Raw genomic sequence first — 25066 nt, 5'->3', positions numbered from 1 at the left:
CTCGACGTCCCGATAATCCCCGGATACGCTCCCGTATTTTTGTAGTTCGATTTCCCGGAAATCGGGCAGCGTCTCCTTTGTTTATGGGGCTACCCGTCGAAATAATTCGACGTCAAATCTCAAACACAACAATCGCAACAATTATCCAATCACTGCTTCAAACCAACAATATCAATCAAAATCTACACATTTTCAAATTCCAACTCAATCACAAATATTAATTATTACTCGTATTTTATTTTCATTTATTTATTTTCAAAATATTAGGACTCAAATATATATCATCATCGTCCACCGTCCGCTCGTCGAAATTCATCGCGGACGGCGCTAAAATTTGTTGGTGCCCGAATAATTCCGGGTTTCCACACGAATTTCGCCGATTGAATTTCTGAATAATAAGAAAATCCAATTAATCATAGAAATTTATTTGAATATCTCAGATAATTAATAATTCGAAATACGCAAAGCAGCAGTTCAAATTTCTTATACATCACAAAAATTGATTCATAAAACACACAGCAATAACACACCCTCGACTGAAATACACACGCGTATGCGTGTGTATAAACATATATCAATAGCCAAAACTGAATCAAGCAACAGGTTTCAGAAGAAGGCAGCCAGAATAAAAGTGGAATGGCGACCTGAAGATGGCCGGAAACCGAACACCGGCGACGACGAATCACTGGAAACACGGGCGGCGGCCCAACAAAATGCAGTATGGCAGAGAGCAGTCAAACACAGGGAAAGAGAGATGAGAGCGCAAGGGGAAAATTAAAGAAAAGATACAGTCGGGGGATAATTGATAGAGAGAAAAAGAAACAAACTAAATGCCGAGAGATTGAGAGGGTAGAGAGAACAGGGGTTGAGGGCTGTCTCTGTTTGTTTTTGTTTTTTTTTTATTTTCTTTCATTTCTAAACCCAGCAGTAACAGCATGTACACGTGTTGAATGAACTTCTGAGAAGATGACACGTATCTAATTCAGGACATGCACCCCTTTTTCTGCCTGATTTTACAAATTTAACGAATATTGCGCAAGTAAAAATAATCTCGAAATAATCCAAATAAATTTTTAAAATGTCACGAATAATTCGAAGTTATTAAAATAAATTTTTCATAATTTTTAAAGTATTTTTGAAACGCAACTCGTACCCGCATTTTACAATTAACGAACCGAGCTGCACTTAAAATAAATTCATAAAATCACGGAAATAGTCTTAAAATATTACAAATATCCCGAAATTTATAAAAAAAAAATTTGAAATTTTAAAACAATTTTTGAAATGCAATTTATACCCGCTTTTCGCAATTAAACGAATCGACGCGCAGGTAAAATTTATCCCGAAAATTTCCAAAATAATTTTAAAATTCTCGAAATATTCCAAACTTAAATAAATGTGAGTTTCATGATTTCTGAAGAATTCGGGAATTAAATACAGATTTTTCAAATAAATGCAATCAGAAAATCGTACAGGGCTAAATAATTGATGAAATATTGATTTCTAAATTTTATAAAATCCCAAAAATAATTATTGTAATTATAGAACCATAAAAACAACTTTAAAGACATTCCAAATATTTATGCAATTAAATTTGCTCTAAATCCACTTTTGAAATTGAACAAAATTCAATACGACTCCATAATTAATCACGCAGACAACCCGGTACACCATAAATCACACATAGATAATAATCAAACAACACATAGCGATCAAAACCAATACACATGTTTTATTTATTTAATAATATTTTAATCACATATTTAAATAATTCAAAAATACACGAGTCGTTATAGGAATAGAACTAACTATTATACAACAAAAAAACTTACTTTGATCATGCATCAATGAGGTGAATCACCTCTTCCTCAGAATCAACTAGCAGTTCTAAAAATGGCTTAAGCCTTTGACCATTAACTTTAAAAGTTTCACTAGTTTTAGGATTTTCAATAGCACCATGAGAAAAACAACTTTAACAATATATGGTCCCTCCCACCTAGATCTCAATTTCCCAAGAAATAAATGCAGCCTAGAGTTGTACAAAAGAACTTTTTGACCCGGAGAAAAAGACTTCCTCAAGATAGATTTGTCATGCAAAAGTTTAGTTCTTTCTTTGTATATCTTAGCATTTTCATAGGCATCATTCCTAAAATTTCTTCTAACTCAGACAGTTGTAATTTCCTATGGCTACCAGCAGTGGGTAAATCAATATTTAACCTTTTAATGGCCCAATAAGCTCTATGTTCAAGTTCAACAGGGAGATGACATGTTTTACCAAAAACAAGCCTATAAGGAGACATGCCCAAAATGGTCTTAAAAGCAGTACGATAAGCCCAAAGTGCATCTACCAACCTAACAGACCACTCTTTCCTATTTGAATTGACAGTTTTCTTTAGAATTTGTTTGATTTGCCTATTAGAGGCCTCTACTTAACCACTAGTCTGAGGATGGTAAGGTGTGGCTAACTTATGAGTGATGGAATACTTCCTCAAAAGAGACTCAAACTGATGGTTTTTGAAATGCTTACCCTGGTCACTAATTATAGCTCGAGGCATACCAAATCTAGAGAAGATATTCTCTTTTAAGAACTTAAGAACTACCTTGTTATCATTAGACTTAGTTGGTATGGCTTCGACCCATTTAGACACGTAATCAACTGCTAAAAGAATGTAGAGGTTATCAAAAGAATTAGGAAAAGGACCCATAAAATCTATACCCCAGACATCAAAGATCTCGATAACTAAGATTGGATTCATTTGTATCATGTTTCTTCTAGTAATCTTTCCTAAGTGTTGACACCTACTACAAGCAACACAAAATTCAGCAGAATCTTTAAACAAACTAGGCCAATAGAAACCACATTGAAGTATTTTAGCAGCTGTCTTTTTAGCACTAAAGTGACCTCCACTAAGCCTGATCATGGCAAAAGGAAAGTATACTTATAAACTCATGGTTTGGAACACACCTTCTAATGATTTGGTCTGGACAATACCTAAAAAGATAAGGATCATCCCAAAAGAAGTATTTGGCTCGTGAGAGAAATTTGGATTTTTCTTGTTATTACCAATGAGAAGGAATGTCACCAATGACAAGGTAGTTAACAATATCAGCAAACCAAGGAGTGGTAGATATGAAAAGAAGATGTTCATCAGGAAAAGACTCATTCAAAGGCATATCAATGGTGGACTCCACTATTAAACGGGAAAGATGATCAGCAACAACATTTTCAGAACCCTTCTTATTCCTGATTTCTAGGTCAAACTCTTGGAGTAACAAGACCCACCTAATCAATCAGGCCTTCGAGTTCTTAGAGAAGAGATATCTAAGAGCAGAGTGGTATGTGTAAACAATGATTTTAGAGCCTATAAGATACGACCTAAACTTTTCAAGAGCAAAAACTACCGCTAGAAGTTCTTTTTCAATGGTGGAGTAGGTAAATTGAGCATCATTTAGAGTCTTACTAGCATAGTATATGACATGTGGTTTTTTATTGATTCTTTGTCTTAAAACTGCCCCTACAGCATAGTCAGACGCGTCACACATAAGCTTAAAAGGTTGATTCCAATCAGGGGATTGAATGATGGGGGTTGAGGTCAACTCTCTCTTAAGATGTTCAAAATATTGAAGACATTCATTAGAGAACTCAAATTTTATGTCTTTAGAAAGTAGATTGGTCAATGGTCTAGCCTTTTTGCTAAAATACTGAATGAAATGCCTATAAAAACCAGCATGTCCGTAAGAATGAATGGATTTCTTTGATAGATTTTGGTGGAGGTAGATTAGCTATGAGATCAATTATAGCTTTATCAACTTCAATTCCCTTTGATGAAATTTTATGACCAAGAACAATTCCTTCTTTAACATGAAATGACACTTTTCCCAATTCAGAACAAGGTTTGTTTCTTTACATCATTTTAAAACTAAGTTAAGATGATTAAGACACTGATGAAAAGAGGAACCAAAAATGGAAAAGTCATCTATAAAGATTTCTAGGAAGTCTCCTACCATATCAGAGAAAATGCTCATCATACATCTTTGAAAGGTGGCAGGGGCAGTAGTGAGACCAAAAGCTAAGTGATGATAAGCAAAACTTCCAAAAGGACAAGTGAAAGTGGTTTTTTCCTTGATCCTCGGGAGCAATGAGAATTTGGAAATAGCCAGAAAAACCATCTAGGAAATAGTAATATGAGTGACCTACTAATCTTTCTAACATTTGATCAATGAAGGGTAGATGAAAATGATATTTCCTAGTGGCAGCATTAAGTTTCCTATAATCAATACACATTCTCCAACCAGACTGAACACGAGTGGGAACTAGTTCATCATCCTCATTGACAACGACAGTGATCCCTGACTTTTTAGGCACTACTTGAACAGGACTGACCCATGAACTATTAGATATAGGATAGATGATTCCATTATCTAGACATTTAAGGATTTCTTTTCTAACAACTTCCTTAAGAGTCGGGTTTAACCTCCGTTGTGGTTCTCTAACTGGTTTAGCATCATCAACTAAGTGAATCCTATGTTGGACAATGGCATGGCTGATTCCCTTGATGTCGGATATGCTCCACCCTATGGCTTCCTTACTCTCTCTAATTACATATAAGAGTTCTTCTTCTTGAGAAGGTGTTAAATAAGATGCAATTATGACTGGAAGAGACTTAGAAGGACCTAGAAATATATACTTAAGAGTTTCGGGAAGAGGTTTGAGTTCTAATTCTGGTGGACTTGCCTCAACGGATTCACTAGCTTCAAAAAGTGGCAAAGGAAAAGGTTCTAACTCTTGGTTGGAACTAGGAATGGTGGACTCTAACATTTCATTGACCTCATTTTTATGACTAGTATCATCCCAATCTTGACCAAGATAATCTTGAAAAAAAGCTAAGGACATCATCAACATTCATGATTTCATTATAAACTAACTCATCAATCATATTAACATCTATGGGTTGGTCAAAAAGCTCATTGGGTTGCTTTCCTACATTGAAAATATTGAGATCAATTGTCATGTTTCCAAAAGTAAGTTTCATTAATCCATTCATACAGTTGATCAAGGCATTAGACGTGGCAAGAAAAGGTCTTCCTAAAATGATGGGAATTTGATTTTTCAGATTTTTGACTGGTTCGGTCTCTAGGACAACAAAATCGACGGGGAAGACAAAATCACAAATCTTAATCAACACATCTTCAACTATACTCATTGGAGTTTTGACAGAACGGTCAGCAAACTGAAGAGTAACACTAGTCTTTTTAAGTTAATCTAAACCCAAGGCTTGATAGACAGATAATGGAAGAAGATTCACACTAGCTCCTAAATCGAGTAAAGCTTTATCAATGAGGGTATTACCTATGACACAAGAGATGGTAGGACAACCAGGATCCTTATACTTCACAGGGATTTGATTTGACAAGATAGAACTAACATGAGAGGTTAGGAAAGCTTTCTTAAGAACGTGAGTGGTTCTTTTATGAGTACACAAATCTTTTTGACACTTAGCATAAGAGGAAACTTGTTGAATTACATCTAAAAGAGGAATGTTGATCTTGACTTGCTTAAAGACTTCTAAAATCTTATCTAACTGAGCAGATTGTTTGTTTGAGATAAGTCTTTGAGGAAATGGAGTTTTTGGCTTAAAGACTTTTTCACTAGACACATCAGAGTGGGGTTTTGAAGGTGGTTCTTTGGATGGTGATGACTCATTAGATTCAGAAGTTTCAGGATTTGAAGATTGTGGAAGACTAGGATTCAAGAGTAGAGGATTTGGTTCAGATGTTAGCTTATCTTCCTGATGAGTATTAACACTAGCATGATTGTTGAATTGATTTCTAGACCTTAGAGAGATGACAAAGTTCACATTTTCATGGGACTTTTGGTTTTGATAAAATTTAGGATTAACCTCGGGTTGACTAGGGAAACTGATTTCTCTCTCTCTCTCTCTCTCTCACTGATTGTGTTTGCCAATTGACTAACTTGGACCTCTAGCTTAGATATGGCTTGTGTGTTTGAATTTAGCAACTGCCTATCTTGGGTCATAGCTTGCATGAAAGATTGTGGAGATTTAAGTAAAGCCTCCATACTTTTTTCAATGGAATTCAATTTCTTATCAGATTCACTAAAACCAGGAGGGTTTAAGGGGACTGAGTTATGATAATGACAAAGATTTTGAGGAGGATATGTGTTGGGATTTTGAGTTGGGTATGGACCAGGATTGGGCTTTTGAAAAGCAGTTTGAGAATTTTGATTAAACTGATTATATTGACCTTGGTTCCTTGAGAAATTTGGGTGATTCTTCCAACCAGGATTGTATGTGGGTGCATATGGATCATTCCTAACTCCAGGTTGAAACATAGCATTGACTTGTTCACTTTCAGGGCAATTGTCTATTACATGAATATGAGAACTACAATTTGCACAAATAGAAAATTGAGAAGACACATTGTTGGTTTCTAAGGCCTCTAGACGTTTAGTGAGTGTAGCTAACTTAGCTTCGGTTGCAATAGAATTACCAACTACATGTAAGCACTTAGATCTTTTAGGTTCCGGATTAGGTTCCCTAGTTGACTCCCACAATATTGTTTTTTTCAGCTAACTCCTCAAAATATTGCCAAGCTTCTTCCTCAGTTTTATCCATAAATTTACCTTGGCATATAGACTCTAACAAAGCAGTGGTTTGACTGTCTTAAGGCTTCATAAAGAATTTTACAAAGTCTCCATTTTTCTATACCATGTTGAGGACACTTAGACAAAAGCTTTTTAAATCTATCAAATTACTTCCAAAAAGACTCATATCGATTTTGTTGAAATTGGTTTATTTCATTCCTAAGTCTGTTTGCCTTATGGTTTGGAAAATATTTTTTAAGAAAGATAGCACAAATCCATCCCACGTGGAAATAGAATTAACGGGTAGACTATACAACAATTGTTTAGCCTCTTCTTTTAAAGCAAAATTAATAAGTCTAAGCCTAATGGAGTCTGAGCTAAGTTGTTGGAGTTTTTGTAAAGCACATACTTCCTCAAATTCTCGATTGAAAAGATATGGATCCTCTCCCTCTACCCCAGAAAACCTAGGTAACATGCTAATGTGGTGATGTTTAATTTCAAAATTATTCGCGGTTACTTCAGGTAGGACTATGCATGAGGGTTCAGCGAAACGAGCGGGATAACAACGGTCTTTGAGTGAGACAGCCATGATTATAGGTGGAATTTCCACTTCTTCTTTTGACTCAATTTTAGTGGGTGAAGAAAAGTCGAGTTGCCTTACTACATTAGGAGATGAAAGGTTAGAGTGTCTTATTAATCTAGATGAATGGTCTCGAACCCAATTACTTTGCATATAAGACAAGTAATCACATAGTGGATAAGAGCTATAAGTCAACAAACAAGAAAAATTGGAAAAATAAAAAAAACTTAGATCGATGGGTAATCCTAAAAAAATCTAGACAGCTCCTAACTTTTGGACCACCAAAAAGTCTATAAATCTAGATTTATTCAAACCGATTGGCCAGTTAAGCGGGGCACTTCCTTGTAAACAAGGCGCTGAATTAGAGAACCGCTAGCCTAGTCACCAATCCAAATTGGCCAGGTAAGTGATACACTTGCCTTGTCACCAAAAGTTCGAATAATTCCAAATTTACTTCCTCTTTTAGGTACCTTCCTAATTGAGCTCGAAATCCTAGGGGCCAATATCTACTTAATTTTATTAAGGTGGGTGAATGCAAGATGAAGAAATTAGTGATTTGTGGGCCAAGGAATGGGTGATGAAATCCCTCACCTTATCTTGTAATGGGGTGGCGCCCTTAAGATTGATTTGATGATGCACCACACAAAGAACAAGATAATAAACACTTATGGATGCACTACACTACGTGTATTATTCTAAATTGTACATACCTCTTTCCTCCAATAATCACCACAATTGTATAAGATGGAAAACAATAAATAAAAAAAGAAAATCTAGATGATGTGATCCTACGTGAGAGAATGAATGATGCAACAAATTGGTTTTTAACAATTAACTAACTAATATTTTTGAAATTTTCAAATATTATTTTTTTGGAGTTTTCAATAATAAAAGTGAGAAGAAAAAAAATAGAGAGGTGATACGGAATACCGAAAAGTGCTTTCAAAAATTCCAAAAGAGACGGTGAAGCCTCCTAGCGATCTTCTTGTCCAAACTATCCTCCGCTTCACGATTCCCTAAAAAACAAAGAGAAAACAAAAAAAACTAGTCCGAAGAATTAAATATCAAGGAGTGAAAATTAACAATAGTCCCCGGCAGCGGCGCCAAAAACTTGATGTGTAAAATAACTGCAAGTGCACAACGGTTAATTGTAGTAAATACAGGTCGATCCACATGGACTATGAATTTTCAAAACCCTAATAATTTAAATCAGGCGAACTAGACAATAAGATTTGAGAGGATTTTGAATTAACCTAATTAGCAAATAGATCAAATAATATGGAAAACCTAGGAATCCTAATCCATCAATTAATCACAATTAATATCAACTCGCCCTAAAATCAATTCTCTTTTCTTCACAAATAAATTTTAATTAACGAGACAAGCATATACTATGAAACTTTTTATCTAACAATAACCCATCAAAACTTCATGGAGCAAGCATAAGTTATGAAAAATAAACCCGATAACAATAATATATCAAAATCACTTTGTCAATTAAATAATTAAGCACCAAGAAAAATCATGAGAATCAAATAATATGAACGGGAAGATATCAAGCAATTAAATTAACTTCATCTTCATCCTAGGGAACAAATTTAGCTATACATGATAAAAAGATGAACAAAACAAATAACTAATTGGGTGTTGGAATGTTGAATGTTGAATGTGTAAAATACAAGAGGGGAGACCCATATATAGGGAAAATATGAGGGTTTGGGTCTTAGAATACAAGTAGGATTCTTAAAGTATTTCCTTCTTCTTCTCCAATAAGTATTCTATTTATCTTTCAATTCCTTTGGCTTCTAGAATAGTCCACCTCCTTGCTTTTTTTGCACATTTTCCAACTCAAATTCTGATTTTATTTATTTTTCTACAAAACAAAGTAAAACAATTTATTTATTAATAAAATTACGAAAACAGACATAAAATAGGTATTAATAATATGCAATAATATGGACCTATCAAGAGCCAAATTTAATATCATCTACATAAATTTGAACAAGTATACCATTGCTATTAACATTTCTAAAGAATAAGGTTTTTATCAACAGTACCTCTTGTGAAGTGATTTTCCAAAGGAAACTTTTATAAAGTGTCATACCGGGCTCTAGGTGCTTGCTTCAGTCCATAAAGTGCTTTCAAAAGATAGTATACATGATTTGAGAAATTTGAATCTTCAAAACCAGGAGGCTGACTAACATAGACTTCCTCCTCCAAATCTCCATTCAGAAATGTACTTTTGACATCTATTTGATAGAATTTGAAATTGGTATGAGCTGTATAGGCTAAGAAAATTCTGATGACTTCAAGTCTTGCAATAGGAGCAAAAGTTTCATCAAAATCTATTCCTTCTTGTTGACAATAGCCCTTAGCAACCAATCGAGCTTTGTTCCTGACCACTATGCCATTTTCATCCATCTTGTTTCTGAATACCCATTTGGTGTCAATTGGATTCTTTCCTTTAGGCTTGGGTACCAGCTTACATACTTTATTCCATTCAAATTGGTTTAGCTCCTCCTGCATAGTTAAAATCCAATCAGGATTCAACAAAGCTTCTTCTACCTTCTTTGGTTCTTCCTTAGATAGGAAGCTGCTATATAGACATTCTTCTTGAGTTGCTCTCCTTGTTTGAACTCTAGAAGACACATCACCAATGATGAGCTCAAAGGGGTGATCTTTTGTCCATTTACTTTGTTGAGGTAGATTAGCTCTAGATGAAGAGGCCTCATTGTTGTCTTGATGTGTGACTGAGTTTTGATTATTAGAGACTCCCTCTGAGTTTGTGAATCTTTGATTTGAGAAAGGAGAATTTTCTATAAGTGATCTATTCTTACTTTCAGCTTCTTTTGAAGACCCGACGGATTGTGCACTTTATGTTCCGACGAATGAGGCTGATTGTCTCCCGAAGGATAAAGCAGATTGTCTCCCGACGGATGAAGTATTTTGTAACTCAAAAGATTTTGAATTTTGTGCTTCATTAGTAGTAGATGTTTCTGCATTATCCTTTGCCATTGTTTCCTAATCACTTTCATCATCACTGTCATCACTGACCATCTCCACATTATCAAATTTGAGACTCTCATGAGAATCTTCATCTTGCAGTCCTTCAATCTTTTTATCATCAAACACAACATGTATTGATTCCATAACAATGTTGGTTCTTATATTGTAGACTCTATATGCTTTTCCCACAGCATATCCAACAAAAAATCCTTCATTTGCTTTAGCATCAAACTTCCCATGTTGATCAGTCTAATTTCTCAAGATATACATTTGCAACCAAAGACATGAAGAAAATTTATAGTTGGTTTCTTGTTCTTGAATAATTGATATGGTGTCATGCACTTTGCTTGATTAACCAAAGAAATATTCTGAGTGTAGCAGACAGTATTTACAGCTTCAGCCCAGAAATATATTGGTAACTTTGATTCTTCAAGCATTGTCCTTGCAGCTTCAATAAGAGATCTATTTTTCCTTTCTACCACTCCATTTTGTTGTGGAGTTCTTGCTGCATAAAACTCATGCATTATCCCATTTTCTTCACAAAATGATCTAATCACAGAATTCTTGAACTCAGTTCCATTGTCACTCGTGATTCTTCTTACTTTGAAATCAGGATGATTGTTGACTTGCCTTATGTGATTGATGATGATTTCACTAGCCTCATCTTTAGACTTTAGGAAATATGTACAGGAGAACTTTGAGAAATCATCTACAATTACTAGGAAAAATCTTTTCCTTGAGATGGAAAACACATTGACTGGTCCAAATAGATCCATGTGTAGCAATTGTAAAGGTTCTTCAATTGTTAAATCAAGCTTCTTTCTGAATGATGCTTTGATCTGCTTCCCTTTTTGGCAGGCATCACACAGTCCATCCTTAGAAAACTCCACTTAAGGAATGCCTCTAACCAGTTCTTTCTTGACAAGCTCATTCATGGTCTTGAAGTTTAGATGGGATAGCTTCTTGTGCCACAACCAACTTTCATCTTGAATTGCTTTACTGAGAAGGCAAGTAACAGATTCTGCATTTGATGAGTTGAAGTCAGCTAGATACACATTTCCTCTTCTCACACCAGTGAGAACCACTTTGTTGCTTCTTTTGTTAGACACAACACAGGCTTCTGAATTTAAGGTTACTGAATTGCCCTTATCACAAAGCTGGTTGATACTTAGCAAATTATGCTTAAGACCATCCACTAGGGAAACCTCCATAATGATGACATTGTCTTTTGAAATCAAGCCATATCCCACAGTATAACCCTTGCTGTCATCTCCACAAGTAATACTTGGTCCAGCTCTCTCCTTAAACTCTGTGAGCAGGGTAGAATCTCCAGTCATGTGCCTTGAACAACCACTATCCAGTACCAAAGATTCTTTATGTTTCCATGCACACATCAAAACTAAATCAAGTTGATTTTGGTACCCAAGTTTCCTTGGGTTCCTTGTTAGCTTTCTTCTTTTGTTTCTTAGGTTTGATCTCATTTGACTTGGGGAAATCTGATTCATCCTTAGTCATCTGAGTTGGACCTTTGAAACCAATCATTAAAACAGAATTATCATGCACATTTTGATTAACAGGAAAAGGCTTGTTGTTTGCAAACATGTTATTCTAGTAAGGCATGTTAAATGGCATTTGAGGCATACTAAATGCAGCATAATAAGGATTAGGTGCAAATGGCATATTAGCAAATTGTGCATTCATATTCTAAGCAGACATAGCATTCAAAGGCATAGAAGGCATGGCATTCATGTTGGGAAAAGAAGATGGTACAGATATAGGAGTAGGCATGGCAAGTTTGCAATTTAGACAAATGATCAATACTACCACACTTAACACATATTTTTCTTGGAGCATACTTATCAGGTGTGTAGTTGTTATGTTTTTTAATCCCTACTTTCCCATTTCTATTGTTTTTCTTTTTAGTTTCTGTTTTAACCTCAATCTTTTCTAGTCTGTCATTCAGTTGCTTGATGGACAGATAACCAACATTCACTTTCTTCTCCTTCTTCACTTGATTTGATTCTCCTGGAGCGAAGTTTTTGGAAACTAATCCATATTTTTCATTTAACTTGGCAAGTTTGGCTTTGCTCACAGGTTTTCTCACAGCCGACGGATGAGGATTTATGTCACTCGACGGATAATCCTTTTGATTATCCGACAGATGACTCTCATCATTCGTCGAGACTACATCTATTAGCAATCCTTCAACCAAATTAGATTCTAGCTTTTCCTTACTCTTTTTCCAGCCTACATCACAAAAAGACTCAATACCTTGAACCTTGGTGATTTGAGCATGAACATCTCTGGATAATTTCCATGCCTTAATCACCTCTTGTTCTCGTTCAAGTTGCTTCTTCAAAATCTCTTCTTTCTTCAAGGACTCAGTTAATTCATCCTTAGCAATCTTAAACTCAATTCTCAATTTCTCAAATTCAATAAACTGAGATTCTAGCACATTATTCCTCTCACTTAAAAACTGATTATTTTCTTTGATTTTAGCATTTTCCTTAGTGAGGGACTTAAGTGTAACACGCAAATGATATAATTCTGTAGACATGTCATTGATAGCATCATTACACTCAGCTTTAGATAAATGTGCTAGGTTAGTGGTGATTACTAGATTAATTGAATAACTTGTTTCTGTTTCATCGGACTTGGCCATTAGGGCTAGATTGACATAGCTAACATCTTCATCTTCATCCAAACCATCAGTTGCTCAGTCATTTTCTTATGTAATGAAAGCCCTTTCCTTTTTCTTAAGAAACTCAAAATACTTCTGTTTATAATCAACAGGCTCAAACTTCTTTTTACTGGAATCTGACTTTCTACACTCACTGGCAAAATGCCCTGCCAAGCCACATTTGAAACACTTGAATTTGGATTTATCCACCATGATTCTATTTGGCTTGGCTGCTCCAAAGTTCTTTTTGAACTTGAGCTTGGCAAATCTTCTGGAAAGAAAAGCTAAATATTCATCAATATCATCCATGTCATCTTGGCTCAAATTGTCTTTATTTTCAGCTACCGGCCCCTTACCCTTGTTTTCACAGACCCTTGAAGTAGACTCAATAGCTTCTACCTTCACCTCCTACTCTTTTTCCAACTCAGCAACCAGTGCTATGGACCCTCCTTTCTTCCTTCCTTTCTCCATCCTCTCATCTTGCTCTATTTCAAGCTTATAAGTTTTCAGGATTCCATACAGTCTCTCCAAGGTAAACTCCTTGTAATTCTGAGAATTTCTCAGTAAAACTGTCATTGGTTTCCACTCCTTTGGAAGAGATCTAAGGAACTTGAGATTAAAGTCTTTTGTCTGATAGACTCTTCCATGCAACTTCAGAGTATTTCGTAGTTTTTGAAATCTACTAAAAATGTCAGTGAGAGACTCACTATCTTCACAATGAAAGTGCTCATATTGCTGAATTAGCAGCCGCATCTTATTCTCCCTTACTTGCTCAGTATCATCATAGATATCTGAATTGTGCCCCAAACCTCCTTGGTTGTTTTGCAGTTAATGATGTTATCAAATATATCACCATCAACTCCATTGAATAATATATTCATGGTCTTCTTGTCTTTCCTAACTTTCTCAATATCAGGATCTGACCATTCATGCCTAGGCTTGGGAACATATGGTTCATTGCCTGTTACAGCTCTCATTGGCACATGAGGACCTCTCTCTATGCAATCCACATAGGCTTCATCTTGAGAAAGAAGATGTAGGTGCATCTTCACCTTCCAGTGGTGATAATTGTCTTTGTCCAGAAATAGAATCTTCACTCCAACATCCTTCTTGTTCATCTTGTTGTTTTGTTATGATCTTTAAACTCTTTTTACTTCAAGAGCTTGCTTTGATACCCATTGTTATTCCCTAACAATACAACAAGAATTATAGAAGGGGGGTTGAATGTAATTCTGGCTTCTTTTTGAGATTTATGAAAAATGGTTCTAACTCAATTTATATCTAACTGTTTGATTTGCAAAGTACGGAATAAAGAGTTAAGTAAATCAAACACAAAGTAATAAAAACTCAGGTCTTTAAAACTTTCTGGGGGATTTAAATGTATCCACCAGATATATATATAAATATATATATTGAGTGAGAACCCTGTGAAGCTTGAATAGCTCACAACTGCTTACAAATATGAACAACTAAACTTACAGAGAAATGCTACAGGATTCAGCTTACAAAATGTTTCTTTGAGAATGTATTTGCTTAGTCTTGTTAGTTGTTCTACTTGCTACACTTGGTTTATATATCACCAAGTTTCCATATCACCAAGTTTACATAGTAATAATACAAGATAATAAAACAAAACCTATCAAGTCTAACTCCATGTTGCTTCACTACTCTATTCCAGCATCTTTAAATATCTTCATAATAGCATGGAAATGGTAATGCTTCTTTGTTCTCAAAAACCATGTTAAACAGGATGCCACATTCCTTTTGCAAACACTCGATGCATGTGACTGTCTTGTCACTGTCAACAGATATTTGAATTGATCATTCGTCGGGTACATGCTTGTTATCCGTCAGGTAGCCTTGTTGATCATCCGTCGGGTAGTTTTGCTGATCATCCGTCGGGTAGCCATTTATCACTTGACTCTATTTCATTTGTGCAGAATTATAAGACATCTTATATTTACTGTTATTCCTAAGGAACTAACAATGAGATTTACAGAAGGGGGTTGAATGTAAATCTCAAAACTTTTTCAAGTTTTGAGCAGTTTCAAAGGCTAAGTGTTTTGATGAACAGCTGTGTGTGAATTGCTTTGAGCAGGTGCAGACAGATATATATTCAAAACACAAATGTAAAGAACACAAAGGCTTTAAAAACTTTTCTGGTGGATTTGTTGTTCCACCAGAGATGTGTATTTCAGAAAATCTGTGATTCAAAGATTTGATCACAGCTGCGTCCTAGTACAAACTAGATGATTTTCTCTCTATATTTTTCTAAACAGCTCTGGAAAATTCACACTCTAATTACTATCTGCAACTTGGTTTATATATCACCAAGTTTACAAGTGAAGACAAAAGTACAAATACAATTGAAAAGGTTCTTCACATGTTTCTTCTTCATTTCTCTATCCAATACAATCTAGGATAATCTGTAAATCTTTGAATACTTCCTTGTTTGCACCAGAATGGAAATGCTGCATTTTCTTGATTCCTCCAAGAGGCTACCACATTCCAATTTTCTCTGTCAACCCATGTGCCTCTGTCAGCTTATAAATTGTCACTGTCAACTGCTATTGAACTGAGCATCCATTGAAGCTTTCATCCGTTGATGGCTTTATCCGTTGATGCATTAGCAGTTGAAGCTTTATCCATTAATGCACTCATCCGTTGATGGATGTTATCCGTTGAAGCTTTAGAGACATCCGTTGAAGCTTTGTTTCTCATCCGTTGAAGGCCTTTAATTTATCAGTTGACACTACTTCATTTATACAAAATTACAAGGCATGAAATATTTACAATTAGCCCTCATATTTGCATATCCACTAGTAGTCAACATCACTTATAATTTCCCACAACATCTAAGAATTATAACTTAAATACAGAAACTGAAATGTGCTACAATACTAAACTTATTTCTAAGTAAAGCTACTCCATCAACGGATAGCCATAATGGTCTTATCTGTTGAGGCTACAAACACTAGATTTCTACTTAAGTGTTTTTTTTAACTTACCATCAAACTAATACACATATTCCTAACAATCTCCCCCTATTTATGTCTACTAGAATTGTAGGCATAAATTTGGGTTTAACTTGATGATAACAAAACACTTAACAAATATATGAACTGAAATCAAGTAGAAATTTAAAAGTGCTGCAAATGTGTATGTACTGAGATAGAATTGAAGAATTACATTGTTTTCAAGGATGCTCCTTAGGCTGAGCAGATTATTTTCTTTTCTTTTGATCCCTTATTTTCTTCCCTAGCCTCCTGTCATTTTCCTCTACTTGGAGTTGGAGTTGTCTGTAGAATTCAGCTTCATCTTCTTCACTGATATCCAACTTAGATTGCATGTCCTTGAGATTTTCATTACTGGAAATTTTAAGTTGGTCTTCAAGTCTGAAAAATCTCCTGCCTCCTTTATTGTCTCTGAACTCCATCAGCCAATGAGGTTATTTATGAACTGCAATTCCATGCTCAGGGATGAGTAATGTTCTAGGTAAGGAATTAGACTCCCACCAAGTTTTCCTTATGCTGGCAATCTTGTTGTGAATCTCAGTTTTGGCAGTCCTGGTAAAGCCAGAATCCCTTTTGATAGCTGAGTAGACTCTAACCAAGGGAGAATAGCCTTCATTCAGAATTCTTTGAAGAGGCCAAGTCCTTTCCTCACTTCCTTTATTTTTGAACACTAGCCTTTCTGGGAGCTGTTTGTATGCACTTATTCCCCTAACTTCCTCCAGCTCATCCAGATAGAGTTCAATATCTGTAAACTCTTTTATGTCACAAATGTGAACATAATCATCCTTTGAGGCTTGTGGCTTAGGCTTAGGTTTGTATTTCTGAGTGAATTTGCTTGAGGTTGGGGGAGGTGTTGATTTGGATTTTCTTTTCAGTTTCTTTGGTGGTGGAGAGGTAGTTAGGAAGGTAGGCAAGTTGATGGTGTCCCAATCAATAGGTTCCTCTTTAGGGATGATTGGTTCACCATGGACATTTATACTGGGATCAGCAACTAAAAGGTTCAGGAATGGAAGGTAGTGGTTTAGATTTTGATTGGGTTTCTTCAGTGTCATCTCCACTCTTCCTTTTTGCATTGGCCTTCTTTCTGTTCCCTTTCTGCCATTCCTTTCTTTCCTCCACACTCTCACCAACCATATTTCCATATCCATATTTCTGTTTTCAATCTTGTCTTCTTCACTCTTGTCTTCAATCTTCTTCCTTTCTTCAGTCTGACTTGACTCTAGCTGTTTTTCAAGCTTTGCTTGTGCTCTTTTGTCAGCCTTCAGCTTTTTAGCTTTTTCCTTTAACCTCATGGTTTCTTCCCTCTTGGCTTTAGAGAATTTGGGATGTCCTTGCATTACACAGATACTCTTTCCCTCTCTATAAATGATAGCCATATTCATTCTTTCCACTACATCATTGGTCTCTTTGTGCTTTATGATGCTGCCACCCAAAACTTTGTCTTCATCAGGTTTTGGAAGAGGAAAATCTACTTCTTTTGATTGACTAAAGTTTAGAGGGTTCTTTGTAGAGTCCCTGTTGAATCTAGTGGATGGCTTGAGTACCATGGGTTTCAAGTTCCTGAAGGAAGTTTCTCCATCCTTATTCCTCCTTACTGGCTTATGCTCCATAATGATTGGCTCAACCTTTGTGCTATGTTTCACAGATAATGATTTTGAAGTTGTAGAGCCAAATACTTGTTGCATCCTTTCATCAATTCTTTTTCTTTGCTCCTTCACCTTCATCTCATCTGCTGCTAGCTGGATTCGATCAATTCCATCAAGCTTTCCTTTGATTTGAAGTGTTGGAGAAGTAGTGATGGCAAGAACTAGCACTTTAGATATTTGGATGTTTGTAGATGGCTCCCCTCCCCCTTCCACTTTATTCTCCCCCTTTTTGTTATCATCAAGGAGAGGAGTCAAGCCTTGTGCTTTAGCCAGTTGCATGAGAAGACTTGTTTGAGACTGCTTGATTTTGAAGAATGGTGACCGCAGAGTTTTCAATGACATGAACTTTGTCCTCCAACTTGGCCAGCCTCTTTTCAGCATCTGATTCTCTTCTCAGTCTCAGTAACAAGTCCTGCATGGTACCATAGGGCATGACTGAATCCAGCTTCTCAGAATTGTAGGACTTCAAGTCAGCTATATCCTTCTTGAGTTCATCCACACTCAGATTTTGTCTGATTTGCTGTAGCTTCATGAGATGTAGAGAATCTAGGTGGGCTTGAAGAAAAGCCTTGGTACCAGCATTGGAGGTGTTCTGAATGGATTTTTGGATAGACATGATTTGTTTGACTAAGGAGACATTGAATTGTCCTGGTGTTGACTCCTTTGTCAATGCCCATTCAGGTAAATCTGGAATAGAACTTGGGACTTCATCTCCCCCTAAGTTCATGCTTCCATCAAATGAGACAGAGTCATCATCATTAGAATTTACTTCAAATTCTTCAGATGGCTCACCAGCTGTATAAGGCATCAAGTTGACAGCAGCTTTATCCCTTTGTAGAGATTCTGAAGTATGTACTAGATTTAAAGTCTTTTCTGCCTCCTCATTGCCCTGAGTAGCCAACATTTGATAGGCTGACACAGGATGAGTAAAAGTGTCAGCATCCATGGAACTGTTATCAATTACAGCTTTGTAATGTTGCTGAAATTGTCTTTCCTTTTCAGCATCATCCACAATCATTGACTCATTAGCAATGGCTGGATCCACCCTTATACCTTTTGTACCTGCTTTTCTCTCAATTTCTCTCTTTTCTTGCATCAGGGGCTCCCCCTGGCTCACACTCCTCACACCCTCACCTTCACCTACTAAGGTGGCACTCCTCTCACTTTCTTTTGCCATGCTGGAAGAAATAGCATGCATATTTAGACTCTCAAGCTCTCCTTTTGCCTGGGAGCAACCCAGCCTCTCACTCAGATTTTCACTCCCTTCCCTCAAACCTAGAAGTGATTGTACAGTAACCATGTCTTCTACACTTGGAATTGATTCAGTTATTTGTGTAGAGACTATCAACAAATAGGGAGTATCCGTTGAAGTAGCAACTGATGGTATCAACGGATAACTGCTGTTAAGCTTATCCGTCGAAGAACAACCACTTGTCAATGGATGAGGAATATCCGTTGAAGAAGGAAAAGAAGTAAAAATTGAAATTGACATAATTGTTGAATCTGTGTAGATTGATTTTAATTTAGGTGACACAGATTCTTCAACTAAGTCTGAAAGAATTGGCTGATGATCCAACAAATCATCTAATAGATGATGATCACCAGTATTTGAGTAGGGCTCCTCCCTGAGTTGTAAAGAGGGAGAATCAGGAATTGATGTAAATATCATGTCCACATCCAGAGATGGTGATGGAGAATTTGGTGATTGATGTGTGTCAATTTTGAGAGAATGGGGCTGTGACTTCACATTTGTTGGAGTCACATCAAGCTGAATTTGAGAAGGCATAGATACAGGTGGGTGTATCTGTGCAGTGTGTGCACCCTGTGTGGAAACTAAGGTCTTGACCCTCTTTCTTCTTGTAAAGGCTTTTACAGGTGAGTGTGTGGCTTCAGTGTCCCTCCCTCTTTTGTTCTGTGTCCCTGGTTGGGGACTATTTGCAATAACTGCACCCTTTTGGGAGGATGCAACTAGGGATGAGTTTGAATCCTTTTCAACCACCACAGTCTTTTGAGAAACTGTGGCTTGGCTAGCTGGGGTACCACTCACCTCTCCTACCTTATCCTGGGGGGTTTCTTGATGTTTACCCCTCCCCTCACCACTCACACCCTGTTCACTCGCCTCAGGGTTTATGGTAGTTGTTACAACTGTTGTCTTTTGAGAAACAACAGAGGTGGCTTTCTTTGACTTTGGTCTTGAAACTTTAGGTTTGGTGGCTTTGGTAGGAATCTGTTGGGACAAAGACACAGATTCCATGGCCACACTTGAAGGCAAAGAAATAATCTGGTTGGAAGTAGTAGGAGTTGAAGAAGTATTTAACTCACTTACCTGAGGTGCATTCATTATTGGTAAATATACCAATGGCACCTGATTGTTGAGGTTAATTCTCAAAAGGTCTACAAGAACCCTTTTCTCTTGTGCCCAACACTTGAGTTTATTACTCTCATTGGTTATGACCAAACCTTCAGCAACAGGGTTAGCCAATAACATAAAGAATCTAGCATAGTAGATGTTATGAGGTCTATTAGCTTTGTTACCTAACCTGGTACCCAATTCTAGCATAACATAGTTGCTAAAATTAAAATACCTATCAGAAACTAGCATATAGAGCATATTAACAAGAGATGAAGTTATTGCATCAAAATTACTAATTTTCCCAGAGAAAACCTTGATAAAGGCATCCCCAAGAAAACTCCATTCTTTCCTAAGGCCTTTTCTTCTAATACTCCCTAAACTAGCAGAATCAAAAGAATAGCCTATGAAATCTAACATGCTAGATACATCATTATCAGTGTGTGGTGTCATGGCATTGTTCTCAAGTAGTTTGAAACAAGACTGTATATCATCACAGTTAATACAATAGTCTTTACCTTTGAGAGAGAAAGTGATGGTCATATCAGTGGGGTTGAACTCTGCAGTTGTCCAAATTTCCTCAATTACCTTACAGTAAATAGTTGGGGCTTCCAGCATTGCATAGCTTAGTTTGCAGTTTTTGATGAAGTCCATCATCTTGTGATAATCTGAGTGGGCTTCATTCTTTTCCACCAAAGCTACGAAATTGTTTTTCTCATAGACAAATCCTGATTGGGACATTATCTTTACTACTGCTGCCATTGTAGTGGGTAGAGGTTGCAGAGAAAAGTTGAGAGTTTTGGGAGAGAAAGAGAGTAAAACTTTTGAAAAAATTGCTAGAAAGCGTAAAGTGAAAATAAGAATTCAAAGGGCTTTTATACTTTCTCAAATTAAAACATAAGGAGAGTGATTAAACAATATTTTTAAGTAAATTACAGCCGTTTGAGAATAAAGAAAACTGTATGAATTCTAAAAAATGCCTTTAATACAAATACATACAGCTGTGTATATATATATGTATCAACGGTTAAGTAAAAGAATCAACGGTTGTGACTTACTTAAAACAACTGATGTGACACTTCAACGGATGAGGTAAACAGTTATCAGTTGAAGATTAACACAGTTTTATCCGTTGAAGGATAAACTTACCAGAAATGTATTTGTCTTTCAATGGATAATGAATATCTGTTGATAGAACAATTTTGGCTTTCAACGGATAGGGAATATCCATTGATAGAATAAACTTTACTTAAAGCCAACTTTGTTCTTGTAACAAATTCATTTCAGGCTTCAAAGTAGATTATAATAAGGACATGAATTTATGAATAATTAAGCATACCTAGCTCACTTACTAATCTTGTGAATGTTGATTCATCAAGTGGCTTGGTAAATATGTCTGCAATATGCTTTTCACTTGGAACAAAATGGAGTTCCACTGTACAATTCATCACATGTTCCCTTATGAAGTGGTACTTGATGTCAATGTGCTTGGTTCTTGAGTGATGTACTGGATTTTCAGTAATGGCAATGGCACTTGTGTTGTCACAGAATATTGGAATTTTGTCAACATTTAGCCCATAGTCAAATAGTTGATTCCTCATCCACAGTATCTGTGCACAGCAACTACCAGCAGCAATGTACTCAGCTTCAGCTGTTGATGTAGAAACAAAATTTTGCTTCTTGCTGAACCATGACACAAGCTTATTCCCTATAAATTGACAGGTGCCAGTTGTACTTTTCCTGTCTATTTTGCAACCTGCATAATCTGCATCTGAGTAGCCAATTAGATCGAAACCAGACTCTCTTGGGTACCAAATTCCTAGATTTGGAGTCCCTTTGAGATATCTGAAAATTCTTTTAATAGCCACTAAGTGAGATTCTTTAGGGTCAGCTTGAAATCTAGCATAGAGACATGTAGAAAACATTATATCAGGTCTACTAGTAGTTAAATATAGAAGTGAGCCAACCATGCCTCTATAACTTGTAATATCCACAGACTTTTCAGCCTTGTTTAATTCAAGCTTGGTAGCAGTGGTCATGGGAGTTTTTGCAGATGAATAATCCATTAAGTCAAACTTCTTTAAAAGATCATAAATATATTTAGTTTGACTAATGAAAATTCCACCACTAACTTGTTTAACTTGTAAACCAAGAAAATAAGTTAGCTCTCCCATCATGCTCATTTCATATTTACTTTGCATTAACTTAGCAAACTTTTTGCAAAGCTTATCATCTGTAGAACCAAATATAATATCATCTACATAGATTTGAACAAGTATTGTAGAGCCATTAACATTTCTAAAGAAAAGAGTTTTGTCAACAGTACCTCTTGTGAAGTAATTATCTAGGAGAAATTTTGACAAAGTCTCATACCAGACTCTAGGTGTTTGCTTTAGTCCATAGAGTGCTTTCAACAGATAATACACATAGTATGGAAAGTTTGGATCTTCAAATCCTGGAGGTTGGCTTACATAAACTTCTTCCTCCAATTCTCCATTCAGAAATGCACTCTTGACATCCATTTGATAGACTTTGAAATTGGCATGGGCTGCATAGGCTAGAAAAATTCTGATGGCTTCAAGTCTTGCAACTGGAGCAAATGTCTCATCAAAATCTATTCCCTCTTGCTGAGAATAGCCCTTGGCAACCAATCTGGCTTTATTCCTTATGACAATGCCATTATCATCCATCTTATTTCTGAATACCCATTTCGTGTCAATAAAGCTCTTGTTCTTTGGCTTGGGTACCAGCTTCCATACCTTGTTCCTCTCAAATTGGTTTAGCTCCTCTTACATTTCTAAAATCCAATCTGGATCCAATAGAGCTTCTTCTACTCTCTTAGATTCCTCCTGTGATAGAAAACTACTATATAGACATTCATCTTGAGTAGCCCTTCTAGTCTGCACTTTAGATGTTGCATCACCAATGATCAATTCAAAAGGATGATTCTTGGTCCATTTCCTTTGAGGTGGTAGATTAGCTCTAGATGAGGTTGCCTCAGTATTGTCATGATGTGAGATAGAGTGTTGATTGGTTGAAACTCCCCATGAGTTACTGATCCTTTGAAAGGAACTGGGAGTTCCATCAACTGATGAAGTAAATTGATTATCCGTTGATGGACTATGATCAATGGATGCTTCATTATGTACTTCAACGGATGATGCACTTTGTCTTTCAACGAATGCTGCATTACTTCTATCAACGGATGCTGAATTATGACTTTCAACTGATGCAACATTTTGTGCATTATCCTAAAGGCAGATTTTGAATCCTTTTCGAGGTGCCTTCTCCATCATTCTCATCTTCACTATCATCACAATATATCTCAATGTTGTCAAATTTGAGTCCTTCATGATGTCCCTCATCTGTTAGTCCATCAATCTTTTTATCATCAAACACAACATGCACAGATTCCATAACAATGTTGGTTCTTAGATTGTAGACCCTATATGATTTTACAGCAAAATAACCAACAAATATCCCTTCATCAGCCTTTACATCAAACTTCCCTTTGTGATCAGGTTGATTCCTTAGAATGTAGCATTTGCATCCAAAGACATGAAGAAAGTTTAAGGTTGGTTTTCTTCTCTTGAACAATTGATAGGGAGTCATGCCTTTTGCCTGATTGATTAGAGAAATATTCTGAGTGTAACATGCACAGTTAACAGCCTCAGCCCAAAAGTATGTTGGGAGTTTTGACTCTTCAAGCATTGTTCTTGCAGCTTCAATTAGTGATATGTTCTTCCTTTCCACCACACCATTCTGTTGTGGAGTCCTTGGAGCTGAGAACTCATGCATGATCCCATTTTCTTCACTAGAACAACTTCATGGTAGAATTCCTGAACTCAGTTCCATTGTCACTCCTGATATTCCTTACTTTGAAATCTGGATGATTGTTGACTTGCTTGATGTGATTGATAATGATTTCACTAGCTTCATCCTTTGATCCAAGAAAGTAGGTCCATAAAAACTTTGAGAAATCATCTACAATCACTAGGCAATAACTTTTCCTTGAAATTGACAATACATTGACTGGTCCAAAAAGATCCATGTGTGGCAGTTGTAATGGTTCATCAATTGCTGATTCAAGCTTCTTACTGAATGATGCTCTCTTTTGCTTTCCCTTCTGACAAGCATCACACAGTCCATCCCTTGAGAATTCCACTAGAGGCATTCCTCTAACTAAGTCCTTTTTGACTAGATCATTCATTGTCTTGAAATTCAAATGGGACAGTTTCTTGTGCCATAGTCAACTTTCATCTGGACTTGCTTTGCTGAAAAGACAAGTAATTGATTCTGCATCTGTAGAGTTGAAGTCAGCCAAGTACACATTTCCTTTTCTAACTCCAGTTAGAACCACTTTGTTATCCTTCTTACTTGTGACAACACATGCTTCAGAATTGAAGGAAACAGTATTCCCTCTGTCACATAGTTGACTGATGCTCAATAGATTGTGTTTGAGACCATCAACTAATACAACTTCATCAATGATGACATTTTCTTTTGAAATCAAGCCATATCCCATAGTGAACCCTTTGCTGTCATCTCCAAAGGTTATGCTAGGGCCAGCTCTCTCCTTGAACTCTGTGAGCAGGGTGAAATCTCCTGTCATGTGCCTTGAACAACCACTGTCCAAGTACCATAGATTCCTTCTTTTCCCTGCACACAACAAAATCAAATCAAGTTGATTTTGGTACCCAAGTTTCCTTGGGTCCAGCCTTATTAGTCTTTTTCCTAGACTTCATACCTTTTGACTTAGGTAACTTTGGGTCAACCTTGGTCTCAGATGTGGTTGGTTGAAGTGTAGGGTTAGTCACAGAGTCATTTAGCACATTTGGTTGAATTTGATAAGGCATAGATTGTGCAAACATATTATTCCACATAGGCATGTTGTATGGCATTTGAGGCATATTGAATGCAGCAAAATAAGGATTATTAACATATGGCATGTTTGCAAACTGTGCATGAGGATTCTGTTGAGACATAACAGGCATAGCATGCAGAGGTGACATAGACATGTTAGGCATGGAAGGAGTTAAAGGCATGGGAGCATTCTTAACAGACTTGCAGTTAGCAGATAGATGATTAACACTTTTACAATGCACACAACTTTTTCTAGGAGCATACTTATCAGGTGTGTAATTGTTGTGTATGTTAATCCCTACCTTCCCATTTCTATTAGATTT

General features: G+C 36.4%; 1 pseudogene; it reads right to left on the bottom strand.

The window, feature by feature from the left end:
- LOC141702422 (uncharacterized) overlaps window positions 1-25066 on the bottom strand; it is an 83916-nt pseudogene that overhangs the window by 27439 nt on the left and 31411 nt on the right.

This window comes from Apium graveolens, unplaced genomic scaffold (assembly GCF_009905375.1).
Source record: "Apium graveolens cultivar Ventura unplaced genomic scaffold, ASM990537v1 ctg5069, whole genome shotgun sequence".
In the NCBI taxonomy this organism is placed as follows: domain Eukaryota; kingdom Viridiplantae; phylum Streptophyta; class Magnoliopsida; order Apiales; family Apiaceae; genus Apium; species Apium graveolens.
This window is presented reverse-complemented; position numbering and strand designations above follow the sequence as displayed.